The sequence below is a fragment of the Bos indicus x Bos taurus genome, chromosome 16, assembly GCF_003369695.1.
Source record: "Bos indicus x Bos taurus breed Angus x Brahman F1 hybrid chromosome 16, Bos_hybrid_MaternalHap_v2.0, whole genome shotgun sequence".
Classification (NCBI taxonomy): domain Eukaryota; kingdom Metazoa; phylum Chordata; class Mammalia; order Artiodactyla; family Bovidae; genus Bos; species Bos indicus x Bos taurus.
In genome coordinates, this window is record NC_040091.1 from 56,899,320 (window position 1) to 56,907,980 (window position 8,661).

General features: G+C 44.3%; 1 long non-coding RNA gene across 2 annotated transcripts; it reads right to left on the reverse strand.

Annotated features, from left to right (window-relative positions):
* Positions 1-467: 467 nt before the first annotated feature.
* Positions 468-6,082, reverse strand: LOC113906783. 2 transcript variants are annotated; one of them, XR_003514978.1, is made up of 3 exons: positions 5,625-6,082; positions 1,587-1,752; positions 468-932 (listed from the first exon to the last, which is right to left on the reverse strand). It is a non-coding gene; the product is annotated as an uncharacterized LOC113906783 (long non-coding RNA). The 2 variants fall into 2 exon arrangements; XR_003514977.1 differs by lacking the exon at positions 5,625-6,082 and having other exon boundaries at positions 1,587-2,303.
* Between the last annotated feature and the right edge of the window lie 2,579 nt (positions 6,083-8,661).

The window sequence follows — 8,661 nt, forward strand, 5'->3', positions numbered from 1 at the left end:
CCACCTCCCCAGATTCCCTGAAACTAGTCTGAAGAAAGGAAAAGAAAGATACAATCAAAGTCAACCCGTGACTCATATGCCTTAAGCCTACATAGTTAACAGTGGACAATTATCAATAGGCCTATGGTCATACCCCAATAAGGATAATAGAGTTTATGATTCTATTCGGTTACACAGAAAATTAGGGTATTCTTTTAGGCAACAGAGAGTCTAGGTATGGGCCCTGGGGCTCTTCCATCCAGGGGGCCTGGTTTTCCAGTTGGTATGTTGTCTCCATAGATACTGGGCATATAGCTCAAAGTCCACAGTCCGGCCCAAGATGGAGTCCTGCTTTCAAGATGGAGTCTGTTCTATCTGTTTCCTCCTTCATTTCCCCCTCTTGATGCTCTTAACTCATAGTATGAGCATCATTCATAGGGATATATTGCACCCTGACTCTCTGACCTCCAATTTGGGAGAACAACATCAACCTTTGGGTTACAAAGTTCATAATAGATTGTAAAATAAAGGGTTCACAAAGCAGAGCTATCCAGGCAACTATAACAATAGTAAATATAGTTTTCCACCAATCACCCTTCACCCAAGATAGGACCAAAGTCCAAAAAGGAAGGTTTCATCAGATATAACTTTAACCTGACTTTTCATGTTATCTAGGGTGGCTGATAGCCAGATAATCAGGAATATATGTACAACATTCAACTTTGATTATAGCACAGGTCCCTCTTTGTACTGAAACTCTGGTTAGTCTCAAGATGATACCAACAAGTCCTTGTAGCAGCAGTTGATTGTAGAGCTTCACCTCTTGTTCTTCTTTAAGATGATCTTGGTTTCATGGGGATCAGAGGGGTCCTTTTGTGTAGTCCACTTGGTGTCCTCTGGGTCTGCGTGGTATGCTCTCTTCAGTCTCATGTGGTGGATCCAAGGGGTGACACCTGCAAATTTAACTGGATTAGGGCTGGTTAGAACAACAGCATATGTACCCTTCCAATGTGGGGCCAAGGAGTCTTGTTTCCAGTCCTTGACCACACCCGATCCCTGGGCACAAATTCGTGAATCTGTTCCCCAAGGGGGAATGGCACCCTTTCTTGTACAAACTTAGTTACCTAATTTACTACCTTACCCAGTTGTTCCATCTGCTGTGAAATCTCATCTCCCTTTACCTGAGGCAAATTTGTTGACACCTGTTTTATTATGGGAGGGGGCCTCCCATACACAATCTTGTATGGAGATGAGCCATGGGACTGTGGGGTCATCCTGAGTCTGAGCAGAGCTGTCGGAAACAAATCCACGCAGCAATCATCAGTCTCTAAGATCCATTTGGAGAATGTCTGTTTAAGTGTCCGGGTGGTTCCTTCCACCATCCCAGAACTCTGGGGCCTATATGCTGTATGTAATTTCCACCTGATGTTTAAAGTTTTGCTTACTTGTTATACTAAATCAGCTACGAAAGCTGGGCCATTGTCCAATCCAATGCTGGTAGGAAATCCAAATCTGGGAACTATCTCCCTAAGCAGGCACCAGGCTACCTTTGATGTTCTTTCAGTGCGGGTAGGAAAACCTTCTACCCATCCCGAGAACGTACATACCATGATCAGCAGGTAATGGTAGTGTCAGTGAGGTTTCATTTCAGGGAAGTCCACTTCCAGGTGTTCAAAGGTCAGCATGCCTTTTACCTGAATCCCTGGCGTTTTCTGTCTGTGCCAAGAAGCAGCATTGACCTGTGAGCAGGCAGTGCAGTTCTGAGACTTCGTCCTGCTTAAGAGAAAGAGTTGGTTTTTTCCCTTTTAGGGGATAGAGTTTAGGACAAATTGGGGATCTGTTCTTGGGTCTTAGTGGCTCCTCATTATGGTGTTTATTGATATAAATGAATCAGTGAATGCATGAATGAATAAATATATGTGTAAGTGAATAAAGACAAATGGGTCACACGTGGGTATCCATGTTGGCATTCAAAGTTGGTGGGAGGATGATATAGTCATATATTTAGAAGCCTGGTGGCAATGGTTAGCATTTTTGGTATTCAAGTATACAGTGTGTAGATTCTCAGGTAATTGAGATAATATGATTTATCTTGAATGATTATTTTAAAAAGGTAAACTATGAACAAAGATGGAGTATGTGTTCTGAAGTAAGGTTTATAGCTAATAGTGATCTATCCTACTGATGCTCATATGAAGACAATAGGACCTAGTTTCTTCCTTCTAAGTCACATAGAGACTTATGCATGTGAAAATAGTGTTTCAGTTCTGGGTTTCAGTTAGAGAGTTTAAAACTTCATATATATGCATATATATAATTTTATTATAGTTTATATTTACAGTATATATTTTATTACATATTTGATATTTATACAATTTTATAACTTATTATAAGTGATATATTTTTTAGGAAAATAAATCGATGGTCAGATTATTCCGTCACAAATTAAATACATGAATGAAAGGCTTTGTAAAGTCATAGAGTAAGATAAAGCTAGGATTATTTGTGAGAATGTGCCATGACACTCGGAGAAGGCAATGGCACCCGACTCCTATACTCTTGCCTGGAAAATCCCATGGATAGAGGAGCCTGGAAGGCTGCAGTCCATGGGGTCGCTGAGGGTCGGAAACGACTGAGCGACTTCACTTAGGGAAGAGAAGCGGGGAACCAAGAAATATTTTTAAATTAGTTCTTCCAGTTTATCATGGCCTAAATGGGTCGCTTGGTGTGTTTGGCTACCAGAGTGGGTGCCAGCTCCTCCCGTAATTTGCCACTTGGCAATTCCCACCATGCCTTTTCAGTCTTGATAGGCCCTTCTGCTTTGGCTAGTTAGTTTTGAGCTTCAGTGTATTTTGGAGAGTCTAGCGTTAGCTCAGGTAGCTCTGCCAATATGAGAGCTTTAATAGGGGCTTCACTTGTCACCCCCAAGCCCTCGGCTGCTTGTTTCAAGGTCTTATCTGCCAGTCTGTTCCCTGAGCCTGGGGGGTATCCTCTTTTTGACGTTCTCAGCCGTGTATGACTGCAACCCTTTCTGGTTCCCAGGCAGCATCTAATAGGGTCTTAATTTCTTCCTTATTTTTAATATCTTTTTCACTAGCTTTCAAAGGCCTCTCTCCTTATACAGAGCCCTGTAGTGTGGCAAAAGCATACCGAGTCTGTGTAAATGTTTGTCTTCTTACCTTTTGATAGCTAGAGGGCCTGGATTAGAGCATATAGTTTGGCCTGTTGAGTGGACCAGTTCTGCCGAGAGGGAGCCTCAACTATGGTTTCTCCCATGACTACTGCATATCCCGACAGTCACTGTTCTTGTTTCACCAGGCTGGTGCCGTTGGTGTACACGACCGAATCTGGGTCCGGGATTGGCTGGTCTCTCAAGTCAGGTCTGCTGGCATATTTTCTTGCAATCACGTGAGGGCCCACCTTCTCCCACAAGAAAGAGAGTGGCCAGATTCAGGGCCTGACGAGGCTCAGTAGTAACATGGGGGTTCTCACATAACAGTCCCTGGTATTACGTAATCCAGGATGTTGACAGCCATTTATGGGGGTCCCCTCGCAGGAGAGAGTTGACCTCATGTGGGACATTTACTAATAAATCTTGGACCAAATCAGCTTGGTTGCGTCCCGGACCAGTAAGGCACTTGCCCATAATCATCCCAGCCACCCAGTGGCAACACTGTCCAGCCGATTAGAGATAAGTCACAGGTCTGTCCCATGTCCCCATAGTCTGGGACAACACTCCCATAGCCACCTTGTCCTTTTCAGTCACATAAAGAGTAAATGGCTAAGCAAGGTCTGGCAGGCCCAAGGCGGGTGCTGATGTAACTGTACTGGGTTTGAGTTCTATTGCCAGTGGGACTTGTTTTGCAAGCCTGGGGGGTTGTCTTCTGCCCAGACCTCAGGGAATTGTTGAGTTAACTCTCTCTCTTGACCATTTAGCCTGTCCGGTTTCCCTTCTGGGAGATCGTGCAACCTTCATTCATCTTGAGGGGTTACTGAGAGGAAGTAAATAGGTGGTTGAGCCCACTCGAACAGTGGGTCTTTCGTGGGGAAAAGGTGACTTGTGCCCCCAATTTAGACAGCAAGTCTCTTCCTAACAAAGGCACTGGGCATTCAGGGATGTATAAAAATTCGTGGGTCACTTGGTGCCCCTCCCCCCGCCCTCTGACATTTTCAGGGTAAGCTAGAGACAAAGGCTGCGTTTATCACCATCTGAGACCCAGTAGCCCTGGCTGGGTCTATTGGTGTATAAAGTCTATAGGCCTTGCACAGTCTTTCTCAGAACTCAGAGGATGATTCAATTTCTGTTTGAATCACTTCGGAGCGTTTTGCAATACTCATAGCTTTTTGGGCCTCCCTCTTGAGACTTTGTAAAATAGTCACCCGGATAACTCTCCAGGTGGCCCCTCCTTCCTCTGTGTTACAGTCCCAGCTGGGCCTCTCCTCGGGGGTGGCTAGTTCTGCCCACCGCTGCGGGTTTGCAGTACCCTCAGGTGCCATTTTTCTTAACCATTTTCTGGCCTCAGTTAGGATCCTGTGTCTGTCCTCAGTGCTGAAAAGGGAGACTAGTAGTTGGATTATGTTATCCTATATAGGGCGGTGGGTTTGAAAAATAGTCTCCATTAGCCTAATCATGGCTTGTGGCTGCCCCGAGTATGGTGGAGCGTGTTTCTGCCAGTTTAATATATCCATAGAGGAAAATGGCTGGTAATAATAGGCTACAGGGGCTGATGGTAGTGCCCCATGCGTCCTGAACCAGAGGCTGTTGTAGCTCTCTGAGGGGCATCTGTAGTGGGGTTCTTCCCCCTGTTCCTTGGTGGAGCTCAGGCTCTAATTGCTGTGTTTTCGTCCCCCTTCCTATCAGTATTCACTGGGAGAGGTGGATACAATCTAGGAGGTCCAGCTGAGGTGGAATTCTGGGGGCACTGACCAGAGGTCTCCATTGCTGGGATTGGAACCTGCTGAAACGGCGGCTCTACGAACTCTGGGAGAGCTGGTGGAAGACCAGTGGCTGCTGCAGGAACTTCACCTGGCCCTGGATGGGGCAGTAAGGCGGCCTCCGGTCCTGGTGGAGCACTGGGAGGCAAGCGTGTCATTATCCGGTATGGGGGAGGGGTCAGGTCATCCCCGTCCAAATCCTGTAGAATTTCCTTTTTTATCATCAGTCAATTTTTGTGCCATTAATATTTTTCCCTTTCCCTTCTGGATACAAAACCTTGTCCAAGTAGGAGCGTCTTGAGCTAATCCTAGCCATGAGTCAACATATGGATATTGATCCAGGTGTCCTGGCTCTCCTGAGACTACTGTATAGACTGCTTCCACTATTTGTAAGTTCATGGTGTTCTCTGGTGGCCATCCTACTCCCATAGGGGGCCATTCGACCTCAGAGTATGTGGAGGTGGTTAGGCTTCATCTTCACCCCATAGTCTCCTCCAAATCCCTTCTTTAAATTTTTAATCATGCACTCCAATACAGTTGCCTTAGATTCACTTCCTCCCATCTTGCTTACCTTCTCAGACCTTCTTCTACTTTTCCTTTTCGTTCTGTCTATGAAGTTCTCAGTACCCTATGTACTTCTGATATTTCCACTCAGTGACACTCAAATTGCCATTCTGCCTCCTTCCTAATTGGGGTGAGAAGAGCCTTACCTGCCAGATCCCAGAGGGAGAAGTGGGATCAGCGTGTCTTCACCTGCCAGTCAGCACAGCTGAACCAGAACACCACGTGATCCAAGACTGTTTCTCCCTTAACTTTTGAAGTCCATTCTGCCTTGGTGGGCTTGATCAGGTACGGATGGAAATACAGATGGGTTAAATATCCCACGTCCCAGGCCATCTCTGGAAAAGCCAATTTGTACTCACTTATGTATCCCCCTCCTTCTATTCTGAGAATTCCGAGCGGGTCAAGGATTTCATAGCAGATGGGACTCCTTCTTGGGGAGGACAGAATATGAGCACACAAAAATCAAGTTTCTTCTAAAAATCCCCTGGCAATTGCTTGGTAATAGTTTTCCCAAGACGGCGTGGACACCACCTCCTAAATGCCCTTCACAAATTTCCTTCCTAAGCCCTAACATGTTCATCAACCTGTGTACCAAGCAATCGTTGCCACCTGCCTATTCCAGGCTCCTGTGGGTCTGTGCCCCTTCTAATCCCTCCCAGGGGGGTGATCAGGCCCCCTCTTCCACCCTGCCGGGTGGGTTCCTCCTCACCTGAGCTCTCAGTTCCCCTGCTTCCATCCACTACCTGCTAACATGAAAGGTCTGGGCATTGAGAAGCAGAATCCTTCGAGAAGGGCGAGGCTCCTTCCCCCCTCTAGAAGATTTGAGCCGCAAGGCCTCGGAGTAGTCCCCAGTGGGACTTGTCTCCTCAAAGTGAGGAGTTTCCTGGCCCATGCACCAAATGTTGGGGCCACACGTTCTGGGAAACAAACTCACTCAGAAGGACAATGCAGATAGTGGAGTGCAGTTTATTACACTGGCGGGCCCAAGGCAGAGTCTCCTCTTAGCCAAGGTTTCTAAAAACCTTATATACCCTAAGTGTACGTGCCCAAACCCACCTCCCCAAAGTCCCTGAAACTAGTCTGAAGAAAGGAAAAGAAAGATACAATCAAAGTCAACCGGTGACTCATATGCCTTAAGCCCGCATAGTTAACAGTGGACAATTATCAATATGCTTGTGGTCATATCCCAATAAGCATAATAGAGTTTATGATTCTATTCAGTTACACAGAATATTAGGATATTCTTTTAGGCAACAGAGAGTCTAGGTATGAGCCCTGGGGCTCTTCCATCCAGGGAGCCTGGTTTTCCAGTTGGTATGTTGTCTCCATAGATACTGGGCATATAGCTCAAAGTCCACAGTCCGGCCCAAGATGGAGTCCTGCTTTCAAGATGGAGTCTGTTCTGTCTGTTTCCTCCTTCATCACCCCCACCCCCCGATGCTCTTAACTCATAGTATGAGCATCATTCGTAGGGAAATATTGCACCCTGAATCTCTGATCTCCAATTTGGGAGAACAACATCAACCTTTGGGTTACAAAGTTCATAATAGATTGTAAAATAAAGGGTCCACAAAGCAGAACTATCAAGGCAACTATAACAATTATAAATATAGTTTTCCACCAATCACCCTTCACCCAAGATAGGACTGAAGTCCAAAAAGGAAGATTATCATCAGACATATCTTTTACCTGACCCTCATGTCATCTAGGGTGGCTGATATTTAGCCAGATAATCAGGAATATATGTACAACATTCAACTTTGATTATAGCACAGGTCCCTCTTTGTACTGAAACTCTGGTTAGTCTCAAGATGATACCAACAAGTCCTTGTAGCAGCAGTTGATTGTAGAGCTTCACCTCTTGTTCTTCTTTAAGATGATCTTGGTTTCACAGGGATCAGTGGGGTCCTTTTGTGTAGTCCACTAGGACTACACAAGGAACTTTAAGTTGTTTGTTCCACATGCTCAAATATGTTTTTGAATCTCTCTTTTGAATTTTAAATTTCAGGTATTGTACTTTTTAGATCCAGCGTTGCTTTTTGATTTCTTTTTTAGGTTTTCTATCTCTTTATTGATATTTCTATTTTGTTGGTACACCATTTCTTGACTTTACATATTCCTTTAGTTCTTTGGTTTTCTTTAAGACAGTTGTTTTAAAGTCTTTGTCTAGTAGATCTGCCATCAAATCTTTTTCAGGGACAATTTCTGTTGATTTATTAATTTCCCTTTGAATGGGCCATACTTTCCTAGTTTTTTTGTATGCTTTGTGTTCTGTGTGTAAGTGTTGAAAACTAAACATTTAAATCTAATGTGGTTATTTTGGAGACCAGATTTTCTTCCCTGAGAAAGAGTTCGACATTTTTGCTATTGTTTTGTTATATATATATTTTTTATTTTTAAGTTGTTGTATACTGTCTTTTTGCCAAGGATAATCCTGAGGTGTATATTTAGTCTTCTCAGGCTTTTTCCTGAGCCTGCATCTTTCCCTGGGTTTTCATGTTCGTTTTCTAATTTTTCTATATATGCAGTTGCTTTTGAATATCTTAGTCTTTAATGTCTGGCTCCCAAAAGGGGAAAAAGAGAGACATGAAGAGAAGAAACAAAAGAGCACTATCTCTTTAAATCTCCAGGAAGTCACTTCAGCCAGTGGGGAGAGGCTTGACACAAAGAGGGGAAGTACAACAAAGGCAGCCCATTTCCTTGTCTACATCTCAGTGATTAGACACAGAATGCAGAGATGGAAGCACAGACCCCTGATATTTTGAGGAGAGGGTTCTTAATTCCTGTCCTGACTTGTGCAAAGTGTGTGCACAGGAACACATATATTGCTGCCTGCCGTGTGGCTAGAAGTGAGGGGTAGACAGCTTCAACTGTTTGAAAAGCTGAAATTGCACAAAAATTAACCGCAATTTACCATCCAAACCTTCTCCTGGAAGTCGCAAGCCTCAACAGACTCTGAAGTTCCAAAATGGTTACGTCAGACAGATTCTGTCAGTGCAATTATTGTCTAGGTCAGGAGACAGGTTCCTGGTGCTTCCTACTCCATCTTCTTAGAATTTTTTTCCAAGCCACAGGATTTTGCACTTGGAAAAACCATGTGTTATATCAATAGGAGGGCAAAACAAGCAAGATAGAAAATTATATGTGCAGTACACAAACATCTACGTTAAACAACTACAACAG